The 13,114-nt window shown below is 37.5% G+C and overlaps 1 long non-coding RNA gene across 1 annotated transcript; it reads right to left on the bottom strand.

Annotated features, from left to right (window-relative positions):
- Positions 1–274: 274 nt before the first annotated feature.
- On the bottom strand, positions 275–2,167 carry LOC120435061. Its single transcript, XR_005609500.1, has 3 exons — positions 2,124–2,167; positions 1,852–1,976; positions 275–1,355 (listed from the first exon to the last, which is right to left on the bottom strand). It is a non-coding gene; the product is annotated as an uncharacterized LOC120435061 (long non-coding RNA).
- Between the last annotated feature and the right edge of the window lie 10,947 nt (positions 2,168–13,114).

Below are 13,114 nucleotides of genomic sequence, written 5' to 3'. Positions count from 1 at the left end.
CAATATGCTGTGCTGGCATTCCTCGCATCTTTACAACATCGTTGATTTGGAAGCAAAGGCAAACATAGCTGTTACAAATTAGATTTTTTTTCCTTCTATATCACACCTTTGCATTTAACTTTCTGTGCCAAAAGTTAATATGCTGCCGGTCCCTTCATTTCACTTTTGATTTGTTCAGAAAGCTCTTCTCACATTTGCACAGCTAATATCAAAGAAACTGTGTTTTCATTCAAGCAGGACTTAATTATAGAAAAGCATCAACATTTTCACTGGATGAAGACATTTATTGAAAATTTGGAATGAATAAGGTCACTAACAACGGAAATGTTTGCAAAAACGGTCCATTTAAAATGTATTTGTCTGTATTTTGTCATCTGGACATAATTAGCAAACATCTCATTTCACATGGAAGTCTATAAAATAGTCATTTAAGTTAGTTTTCATAGAGAACTATTAAGAACATCGGCAAAGTGTGTATAAAAAATTGTTTTGATCCATGAGCCAAAGTGAGAATAACAGAGCTTGATCTTTATGTGTATCAAAACATAAATCAAGAAAACATTTCAAATAAAGGCAAATAGCACAAGAAGAACAAGTAAAACCTAAATACAAACAGCTGGTCAGTACCAAACATTACTGGTACCAATGAAAACAAGCCACAAATTCTACCATTTTTTATTATTCTTCTTTTCAAAGGATTACTGTTCAGCTTGCTTTGAGATGAGAAGATTAATGTCATTTTCATTCCTTTGCGTTAAATATCGAGCTGGAAGCTTTGAGCCATTAACCTACATCTTCACATAAAGAAAAAGAAAAGAGTTGGACTCTGTCTAAAGTGAAAAAATATTTTAAAAGAGCAACTTATAAGTCTGCCCAGAAATTTCATGCAAAATCCTTTGCGCTATGATTTTGGCTGGCCAGCAATCAAACACTCACTGGCCTTTTAATTAGGTACACTCAGTTCAAACCAAGCATCAGAATTGGGAAAAAAGTTGAGTTAAGTGACTTTAAACTTGACATGGTTGTTGGTGCCAGACAGGTTGAGTATTTCACAACCATCTTTACGGTTTGCCTAGTTCATTCTCTCAATCTCTGAAAGCACAAAACATTGAACCTTGAAGCAGATGTGTTACAGAAGCAGAGGACCACACCAGACATCACTCCTGTCAGCTAACAACAGCAAACTGAGGTTACATTTCTAATAGGCTCACTAAAATTGGACCGAGTCAACTGGTGGGCATGGGTCAACCCCAAACAGCTCCTCGCCTTCATCCTCATGTCAGCTTAAAAGTCAGTTAGGTAAACCGCCATGGCAGGAATGGTCTCAGCCACTTGGACAGATGTACCGGAGTAACCTGTGAATGAGACAGAAGGGTTCAAGGTGAATAAGAAAAGCCACATCTATGGTTGCACACTGCTTCAAACCCCACCAATCTCCATCCAAGACTCCTGTCGAGTCTGACTGATGTGTTTTGAGGTCCGCAGAGATTTGGGAAAATGTTACATCAACTAATGAGGCTATTCAGATGGAAGGATCAAAACTTGGAGGAAAAAACATGAAAGCATGCATACATCCTGCTTTGCAACAACAGTTCAGGCTTGAGTAGTGGTGTAGTGATGTGAGGGATATTTTCTTGCCACACTTTGTCCTCCTTAATACCAACTGAGTATTGTTTAAACTCCACAGCTTTTCGGAGTATTGTTGCCAAACATGTTCGTCCCTTTATGACCACAGTGTGCCCACATGGCTGAGATAACACGACATGTCAGAAAGCTCTCATGTTTCATGAACATGAGCTCACTGTACTAAAATTTCCTCCCCAGTCGTCAGATCTGAATCCGATAGAGCACCTTTGGGATGTGGATCCACATCATGGGGCTGACAAATCTGCAGCAACTGTGTGATGCTATCAGGTCAACATGGAGGAAAATCTCTGAGGATGTTTCCAGCACCTCGTTGAATCTATGCCACAGTTCTGAAGGCAAAAAGGAGTCCAACCCACTATTAGCACATTGTATCTACAGTAATGAAGTGTGACAATGAGAGTTGAATCAGATTATTATTTCTAAATGTCTAAATATTTAGCAATTAGTTTACTTCAGTTTTTTTTCCTGTATCTTACCTCTGTTAAAATTATGTCTGTTATAGTCATATGGTTCATTTCCTATCAGTTGTGTACTGTGATTAGTTTTACTCCCTCTTCGTCAGTGTCTCGCCATTGATTAGTTTCAGCTGTACCTTGTTTTCTCCAGCTGTGTCGCATTCCCCTGATTAGCCCTCAGCATGTTTGTGTACATAAAGGCCTGCCCTTGTCTTCATTCTTTGTCTGAGCATCTGTGATCCTCCTCTGTGTTCTTGTGGATTTCGGTTTGGCTTGCTTTTTGGATTTTGTGTTTCATGTACTTTGTAAATGGCCTCAATAAACAGCATTGTGGTTTTTTACTTCCAGTCTGCCTCCTAAACCTCAGTTTGGGTTCTAAATCCCGATACGTGGCAGTCATTTATCCCTGCTTTCAGTCTGGGGTTTGTTCCATTCACAGATTTTTATTTTGCCTGGTGTACTAGATGAAATTAAAAATGTCCAGATCAGTCCTAATCAATTCACATAACAACTCAGGACATATTTAGATAAATGTTGTGACGGTATCTTCTGACCTGGTTCTGCTGCATCCGCAAATATCAGATATCTGCTCACAGCACAGTTTCATCTGTTGTGACCAGATCAGACACAAGTTACACAATAAAATAAAAAGAATAAAAACCGAAGAGGAAGATTAAAGTAATTATACGTATCATGGTTCTAGCATATCTTTTCTAGTCTCACATTACATATAGCGAGCAATCATCATTTGTGAGTGGCTCCCTATATACAGGAAATGTTAATATATGGCACTCAGCTCAGAGATAACTTAGTTCTTACACCCACACACGCAGACCTGCACGCCAGACAAACTCAGATATATGCACACGTACACACATTTGAGTGTGATTTGTGCTGAAACTCTTCATTGTTCTGCGCATATATCTGCATTCGTACTGAGTGATAACAATTTGGAAATGCTGGAAAACAATTTTGCAGATTCATAGATATGAATGGAACCAGTCCTTAAACTGGATGTTAGAGAATCTTTGCAAGGCTTTTTGTTCTCCTTGTATCATAAAATCTCAGCTAACAGGCCTCTCCTTCATGATCTACTTCTCCTCAGCCACTTAACCTGTAGAATAATGATGCAGTTTTCCCAACTCTCGCTTTCCATCTTGCAAGTTTCAAAGTTTTCAAAATGCTGTCAAGTACATAGGCGTCTATCATATCCCCCCATCAACAGTTTAGGTACTGAATTAAACATTAACCTGTTTTTCACATAATATAAATTATCACAATTGGAGATGACATCCTGTGTGCTCTTAACCCCAGCTGCACATAAACAACCTGTTTCACTTTAAGGTTTAAACCCTGCCATAAAATCCATACTACCTCTGTAACTTTTTGGGGAAATAAACAAGCTGAAATAAACAATGTGTTTACCACTTCACCGTGAACATGCAAATGTGAGATTTGACCTGAGAAGCTAACAACCCACCTTAAACCCAAGAGCAACTAAATAAAAAGTGAATGCACCTAAATGCTAGGCTATGTGTGTCTGTTTTACGGCTAGACAAGAGACAAATAATGCATATTTTAGGATATTGTTATCTAAATTATGAAAGAGCAAAGTAAAATATTTGGTGTGTTACTTACAAAAACAGGGATTTGTTGGCAGAAGGTCAGAGTAAGACCACAGTAAAAGAATTATGTTTCTTACACCAGCAAGAACTCTATTACACTTTGTCCTTATCGCTAATCAGCTCTGCTTTACTTTCGAAGCACCTCGTGTTGCCCTTCACAAACAGATTGTTTGGTATTATTCTCTTTTGTTCTCTTGAGCAGCAAAATTTAATTAATGTTTTTGAAAAACTGCAAAATTGAGAACTCACCCTCCAACCCTCTAATCTGCTTACTAAGTGGTCTCATACATTTCAGACCCTAAATCACCTCCTCTAAAAGTTATGATTATACCTGATTTAAACACACACTGCCCTGCGCTGATCTGATGCACACAGTCAAAAGCCACACTCTCATCTTATTACCTCTTTCGCTCTCACAGCTCTACTCTTTTGATCAAACTATAATTTGGTCCGTCCATCACTTTGGTCCATGCTGAAATCTCTCAAAAACTATTAAATGGATTGCTATGAAATTTGCTAGAGACATTCGAGGTCCTTTTGAGGACATTTCTGCTAGAATAAATTCACTAATTAAAAAAAAAAAGTGTAATTATTCAGTGTAATTATTCTGATAGCTACCTGATATTTCTGCACAAAATGTGACACTCGTAGTTCCCAGACAAAGCACTCCAATGGTTTTAATAGTCCCCAAACTTTGCCTCTGGCATCAACACATTAATAATTTTTTGCAGATGCGTTATCTCATCCAAAAAAAAAATGCCCACAGCTTGTAAAAGTACTACTTTATACTATGCAGATGGGGAAATAAGCTGATAGAAAACCATTGCTAATTTCTACTACTGATTCCACTACACAGTTTGTGCATATCTGTAAAATGTCAGTGGCTTTGACAGAACAGCAGTATTTGATGCTATGGGAATGAGAAGGTCTGTTGAGACTCCCTGAAAGATAAACCTTTTTCCAGGAGATTTCATATTAGCATTCTTTCACACACAGTTAGGCATTCTGGGGTGATGACATGTCTCCCATTGTGCTGGAGGTGCAGGCAAACAGGCAATTGGCATTGAGTCTGCAGGATCAACTGTGTACCACTATTGAAATTTGATTCAATGCCAGTTCATATTTATAGTGAAATGGTTCAGTGGAATGACCTACAAGAACTATCATGTTATAAATAATGAATACAGGATTCATATTTTAAATTCATGAGCCATGAAAAAGGGGCCTAAGAGAAGACCACTCTGTGCAAAGGCTTGTTCTACAGAAGTCGTGGGTACCACAGTGGCTGCAAATGACACTTTTGGGAAACAGAATCCAGACTAGAGAAAATTTAAACATATTTTTTTAATCTGTATATGATCAGCTGCCATATACTGTCATATACAACTGTAGACAAGTCTTTTGGTACCAATTACTTCAGCTTTGTGTCAGCCTTTCATGGCTTAGAAATCTGAAAAGCTGTTTTTTGGCGCTCCTGTCTTTATTTTTCATGATATCATGTTTCTTGTTATTACATCACTTCACCATTTACTGTATGCACCAGGTTACGAAAAAACTGATATACAGTTAGTTTTGCGATCTCAATCGCAGCAGTTACGTTACGCTGCACCTCCAACATAATGGTGGACTTTGCTGTGTAATAGAGCTTCACAAAGCCTTTATAGACTAGTTACTTTTCTTGCATCAACACCTAAGTTAAGCCACCAACAAACACTGATGTCCTTCATTATTTTCATGAATAAATATCTATATAAAGACTGTAGACGCTAACACTGCCTGCAGGTATAACTGACACTTTGGTCTTTTCTCAGTCCTTAAGAAGACCTCTTCACAGGAAGAAGTGAGACAGGTAATTCAAAACTACATGTGCTTGAAAGAGACTGAGATATCACCTGGCTCAGTACCCCCTAGTGAGGGTGAATTCATTAGCTAACAGATCAGTGTATTACTCTGCAGAATACCAAGTCGAAAGTGTGTAAGTCATGGGTTTGTTTTTTCATTTAACATTACCCAAATATAACAAGGACATTCATATGTAATTATACGACTACATAGCCTGGCACTTGCACATTAATTTTTAAAAATAATTTAAAAAAATAAATAGTGAAAGAAAAGTGTGGCACTTGCAAACCTTTTTTTAAAACATTAAGTGGAACTATCCTCCCTCTGGCAAAAATGAATAAAAACATTTTAAGGACAGACCCAGTCTGTACAGGATGGATTGGTTTTACCCGTCTTACAGGAATTACCAATGAGCTTTCATCCAACTTCCTGTGGCTTAATCGCATTACCGAAGTTTTCTCACATTTAAAATGGCCAAAAAAGTTCAGAATAGTTAAGTTATTTGCACTTAATTTGTTTTGCTTTAAAGATCTTGGAACATATTTTTCCAGTCAGTTCCTTAATTACGAGTGATGGCGAACATGCAAGGTAACAGATTTTTTCCAAGGTCTTTTTTGTCTGTACCTTTCTTAGTGGCTTGTATTGAACGTAGTGAAATGGGAAAAGGCATTTTTGTGAATCAATCAGTGTGTGGATTTGAAATTTTCAAGTCATTATCAATTCAAACCACCCACAGAATTTGTATTAGAACTTGTAAAGAAAATATACTGTAACATTTAATAACACACTTAAAAAACAAAAACATATCTTTTATGACCCAACAGTTGGATGTCTGAAATCGACAGCTGAAACTCCAGGAAAGCTCAAGCAAAAAGGTATAAATGTTCCCCCTCTGTTGCTGGGCTACAAGAGGATAAAATGCATTATTAGACAGAACTTAAGAGGCTGCTTGTTTCCAAGGTTATTCTCCTGATCCTATAACCCAGCACTGCGTTTTTCTGACTGGTAGACAACAACAAACAACACTGACATTTATGCACACTATGTTCAGAGTCTGCTACTTTAATTGTGTTCAGTTATAATGAGAAAGCAATGTAACATTTGCATCAGAGCCCCAGCTTCGGATTCCGATTGTAGGTGGTGTGATTTATTTATTTGTTTTACCTCACCACATTAATAAATCTTGCTATCTGATTTATCACAGGCAGATATTTTAGGTGCGATAATTATTTGCATAAGAACAAACCAAAAAATCTGAGAATTCTTTGCAGTTATAAGAGTTGCCCAAAACTTTTACAAAAAAAAGAAAAAATAACAAAGGTTTCGAGATCTTTAATTAGTTTTGAATACTGGCGTTTTCCAAGTTATCAGGTAGTTGTTGCTTAGCTTTTGTCTCTACACTGCGCTTTACACAACATGCATTTTGTTCACTTTTCAGCCATTTACAAAACTAATTAAAGTTTCCTGTCCCACAAAATTTGCTGCAAGTTTCACACTTTTTTGGTTTGTTCAAGCTGCATGAAGGTTGTTACCTTAATTTAAAAGTTTAAGAAACAAACCAGAACTACAGTAGCTAATCTGCATTAAGTTGATTAAACAACACTGCATTCATTCTTCACACACTTGGATGTTTGGCATACTCGTCGTGTTCTGTGAGCTGCCTTAAAAAAACAGAAGAAAGGAAAGAGTGAGAGGAACAAGCGTTAGTCCGGACGGGGCGAGAGTTTCCAATTTGCATCTATCATCCAGATGAATCTGCTGTTTCTGCAGATTTAACTGATAGCATGCACAAGAACAGGTGCTGGGTTCACTTTTCAACCTCTAATGTAATTTTCCTAATTAGCTAATTCATGGTTTATGCATAACAAGCCAATCTATCCCTATATATTAATGAGAGACCCAAGTTTGATTTTGTTATCGTCTCTCACTGTGTCATAATATGATATTAATGAATGAAAGCTATTAGCCCTGCATTTTAAATCATTGCTTGACAGAGTGAAATGAATGTTTTCCCAAAGAAAATACATTTTCATAACATCATGATCTGAAAATTCGCATTCAGCCTTGCAGCTGCTGAGGAAGAGGATATCTCCTGCCCTCCCCATTTTTTGTTTCATTTCAAGATTATGTTTGGGGTGCATAATTATGACACTCATTAAAAGCTCCTATACCGAAACAGCGTCAAATGGGGGGAAAATATTCTTGGCTGCAGTCCAACTCATTAGAATCCCTGATGACGCTTTATGGGATCAGCTTTTTTTTTTTTTTATTAGCAGTCACTATTTACTACGCAGCAGAATGGAAATATTACTGTAATAACTTATAATTATGTGAGTCCAACTGTTAATTTGAGTCGGGAAGGAGAGGCAGATTGAGAAGTGTGGTTTGTTGTGCCAACAGTCACAGAGGTGAATGGGAATTGTGACAGCTCCAGCCTCGTCAACATGGTCATCTGTTATTTTGGCCCAAACATCAGAGTGCTCGCTGTGAATGTAACAATACACATGGCTCACAGCTTGGCTAAAAACACAGCTGAGCAGAGTTTCTCAACTTTGGAGTCAGGGACCTTTATGGGGTTATAGATAGGGTAACAAAAGATTTCTGTGACACCTATATTTTAAATAAAAATGAGAGGAAATAAAAGCTTCTAAACATTTCCTGAAAACCCTGACATCACTACACAAAAAGTTGTAATGCTGCTAAACTCCCTGGAAGACTGGAGGCTGAAAAATGTGATAATGGTCCATAAAAGCTGTTGAAACCCGCTAATAGGAGTCATGATGTCAGTAATATCAAGAAATATAAGCTCTGGTCCAAAACCTCAAATCAGCAGTTTGGCAAAGGCATACAGTAAAAAGGCTGTAATTGTAGTTTTAATAGGCAACTACTGAAGCTGTACTTTATATGGCCTGTCTTCTCAGTTTATCCCATCCTGTGAAATTTGATCATAATTAGTGTATTAGCTATGTTTTAAACAAAACATATGTTTACAATTATGGTGATGCTGACCTTTGAGTATGCTTTCTAAGACCAAGTAAGCATTTGTCCAAAACAAGTTCCCCAGAGGTTCCTGTTAAATGTATTAAAAACTTTATTAATGAGGCTCAACAAAATAAAATTAAAGGTTTGTGTGTGTGTGTGCACATCCAGCAACTTAAGCAACTACACTTTACTTGGATGGTTTGGGATGTTATTATATGTGCAGTTTTAATGTGATAAGTATTTTTATATTTTTAATTCCTTAAATCCTGAGGACGGTGAGTTGGACCGACACTTCGGAAATCAATAAAACAGTTGCAGGTAAAACAGTTTGTGGAGGTTATAATTCTTTTTTTCCTTTTCTGATGCACCTGTCATTTATTCAGGTGTCAGAGACTTTGAACAAGTTGTTAAATATCACTTTTATCATTAGTACCACTTGTTGCAACATCCCCAGCTTGCAGCATACAATGCAACCTTTGTAGCACTAAAAACACAGAAATAGTTCTGAAGTTACCTCACTCATCCTCAAAGCCTCCTTCAAAGTGCAGGCTGCAGGGGGCACAGTATGTTTATTGTTTGCAATTAAGTTTGTTTTGTTCACAATGTTGTGATTATAACTATGATATTGAAGAGCCAGGGTGTGCGCCACAGGCACAGGCAGAGCAAACAGAGCTTTCGGAAGGTGAAAACAGCAGAAATACTAGGGATAAAAGAGAGGTGCCGCCCGGACTGTGACAAACACTTTTTTATGGTTCAAGCACCTCAAAGGATTGTGTCTAAGGAATAGTTTAACATTTGAGAAATAACCTTATTTGCTTGGTTAGATGAAAAAACGAGCCATGCTTTTAGTTTGATAAAGTGGCTCAAAGCAGAGGAAGCGGCTAGCCTGGATTTGCCTCAATGTAAAAAAATAAAAAAACAATCTACTAAAGCCCACTTTTTAACACATTTAATCTTGCTTGTTAATTCCATACAAACACTGACATCCAAACAGAACAAGTTGAGGTTTTATGGGGGATTATGTTCCAGATGATTTCTTGCAGCTTCACATTTAGAGTCCAGACACAAGTGTTGTATTTCTAATCTAACACTCAGTCAGAAAGAAAATAAGCTTATTCCCCCACATATCAACCCCTTCCTGCAGTAGCAATTATGCCTATTTTTGCACACAAAAACATCTATATATCTATATAATTCTTAATAACTTGTTATGTTGTCATGAATTGTTCATAAACTGAAATCACTTCCTGCCATTATGATTCATCAGTCACATTAAAACTTTGTGGAAAAACTCACTGAAACCCACATTTGTATGAAGCAGGCTTAATAAAAACAACAACAACTGTGGATTCAGGTGAAGCCTGTTGTTTTAATTAAAATGCTTTGTTACCTGATGTATCTTTAACTTTTGCCAATTTTAATTGACAGCATTTCCTGACTTGGGGAAAAAAGTATTACTATTAAAAGGATCCATTTTGTCCATAGATTTTCTTAATTGTTTATCAAGGTCATGGTTTCATAATTGAAATCGTGTATTTGAAAGGAAATAATCAAACGGAAGAATAATAATACGTTTCCACATGAATAGCCAGAGATAACTGTTTTGACAAAAAGTAATTTAAATATAAGGTCCTCTGCTGCAATTCTAAGGAAAGACTACGAAGAGATTAACACACCTCCACCTCTGAGTGACATATTACCAATTTTGATCATGTCTCTTTAAAGCAACGCAGACTGAAGGTCGCTTTCCACATAAGTATCATTTAATCTTAGCAGACAAAAGAGGAAGGCTGCGTCTCGATTGTGTGCAGGTGCCTGCAGGCCTGAAGTATTGTGCCATCTTGATTATCCACCCGACGCTTAAATATTCTCTCCTCTTGTGCAGGCAAATTAAATCCACTGCAGGTGAACTCTATCTCACTACTAATTAAGAGTGTTTGTCCATGTGTGATATTGTTTCTCATTTCATACCCCCCAATCTGCTCTGAACAGCAAGGAGACTCAGAAATGTTTGCTTTCCTTTTGTGTGTGTCTGCTTTTTCACTTAGATTTGTGTGTGGTTTCTCAATGTGTTTGTGCACACACACAACACGTTTAAATCGTCTTAATAAACAATGGACGCATTTTTCCCTGCAGTTCTTTTTCCCCTGCATATCCTTTCATACAATTCTTAGAGCTTTAATTTTGTTGCACTTGGAAAATAAAGCAGCCTTAAATGTCTGTTCTGTTCTGTGTCCACTGTGAATTCTTTCCGGTTTCTTTTGTTACTTGCAGAACTGCTTAGAGGTCAAAGATCCATGACATGGGATCTTCTGCAGTGTCCTTACTTGCAGGGACAAGTTTCAACAAAAGCAAACAGAACTCATAATCTGCACCATAGCTCTGCTGGTATCATTTAAAATGTGTTTGTGCCCCTGTCTAGGACTGCTTTCTTTTATCTGTGCAACACTGTCAAAATTAGGAACATCCTGTCTCTGAGTTAAATGAGTTCATGCGTTTGTTACTTCAAATCTAGACTATTCTAATTCCTTATTATCCCGTTGTCCTAAAAGCTCCCTGAAAAGCCTTTAGTTGATCCAGCTTTCCTCACCAAGAGTACTAACAGGCACTAGAAAGAGAGATCACATCTCTCCCATATTAGCTACTTTTTTTCATCAGCTCCTTGTTAAATCCAGACTTGAATATAAAATCCTTCGTCTCTCATACAAGTCCAGAATTATCCATCATATCTAAAAACCCAGGAGTTCCATTTTATCCTAACAGAGCACTGCACGGCTTACTTGTGGTTTCTAGATTTTACAAAAGTAAAAGTAAAGTTGTAGGCAGAGGCTTCAGTTTTTTATGGAATAGCTCCCAGTTTGGGTTTAGGATACAGACAGTCTCTCTGTTTCTAATATTAGGTGTAAAACCTTTCTTTTAAATAACGCTTAGATTCAGGGCTGGATCAAGTGACCCTGGACCATCCCTTAGTAATGCCGCTATAGGTGCCGTTCCACTTCCCTTTCACTGCTCCTTTGTTCTCCTTTTTATACTCCTCGTGGTCAAAGGAGTTTGCAAAGAAAAAGCGTCTGGACTTCTTTAAGTTGCTTGAAGACGTTTCACCTCTCATCCGAGAAGCTTCTTCAGTTCTGAAGAAGCTTCTCCTTTGACTACGATGACCTGGATGACTGAGAACCTTCACAGACATATACTCCTCGTGTATTTCTATTTCATAATTCCCTTAATTTGAGCTCACCAACTAGACCCAACAGTTAGCTGAGCCCAGTTCTGCCTGCCAGAAGTTTCTTTCTGTTAAAAGGGAGTTCTTCCTCCCAACCATCACCAAGTGCTATTCATACAGGATTTGATTTGATTTCTTGTTGTCTTTTGAGTTTTCTCATTAATATTGTGTTTTTAGCAGGCTGATGTGAACTGGTGCTATGCGAATAAAATTGAACTGAATTCACTTGAATTGTTGTAAATAAATAAAATTATAAATAATAAACAAAAAAAAATATCGAACAAAGCCTGAAAAGCATTTGTCATCAGTCTGTGTGTTTACCCAGAATCAACTAAAACACATTACATGTAAGGTAATGGCTAAGTAATGCCAATCTGATTTTTGCTTTGGCTGCAGATGAAAAATTGTTTTACCATCAATTGTCTCTGGAACACACACACGCATGCACACACACACACACAAACACACACATAATTCATATCACTAGACAGGGAGAGATGCACAAGCAAATTCTTTTGTCTCCCTGGTGATGTGATTTTGAGCATTGGTTGATAGACTGTGCAGAGATGAGGATTGGCAGCATCTCAAGATGTCTTTGAGGCTTCTCTCACAGCCATGCTTTATGGTTAAGCAGCCAGCAAATTGGGAAAGTGGCTTTATCTAATTAGAAAATACATTCCTTTAGTAACAGTCCCCCAGGCAGAATCATCATTATTTAAGCTGGCTGGCCTTGAGAGAGGCACAAACGGCATTCAGATACATATCTAATGCTCACCATGGAAATGACTATGTGCAGTGGATATGCTCATGGTACAATCATTACATTTTTCATTCTTTTGCCTTCTTTCCCTCTAAATATAATTCTCTCTTTCTCTATCACAGTTCTTAGTCTCCCAAATCTCTATTGTGTATTAAAAGGCTAAGAAATAATTATCTTAGTGCCTTTTCATTAGACAGTTTTCATGCTGTGGTGAAAATCATCTTGCAGATTGTCTCAGTGTGCTGTTACTCCACATTAATGTATTATGATTGGTGCAGTGGGTGCAGCAATCACAAGAGGAAATTGGTCTAAAATCCTTTAGGCTGTGCAGCCAAACATATACCGGTATAATAGACGTGTTATCTTGAACTGTAATTATGTGATATTTTCCACAACATATTAGTATCAAATGGTCAGCACAACACAAAAGCAGTAGACTTTAATGTAGGCCATGGATGCCAAAGGCACGGAGGGATTAAAAGGAAACCTGATGTACAGATGCTAGCTCAGACTGCTCAGACTGCAGGCTATGCCGCAACGTCTTAACTAAACAACATGATACCCACCATAATGAGCTTTCACT

The sequence above is a fragment of the Oreochromis aureus genome, linkage group 20 (genome assembly GCF_013358895.1).
Source record: "Oreochromis aureus strain Israel breed Guangdong linkage group 20, ZZ_aureus, whole genome shotgun sequence".
NCBI lineage: Eukaryota > Metazoa > Chordata > Actinopteri > Cichliformes > Cichlidae > Oreochromis > Oreochromis aureus.
The sequence above is the reverse complement of the archived record's forward strand: the minus strand, read 5'-3'. Positions and strand labels throughout refer to the sequence as shown.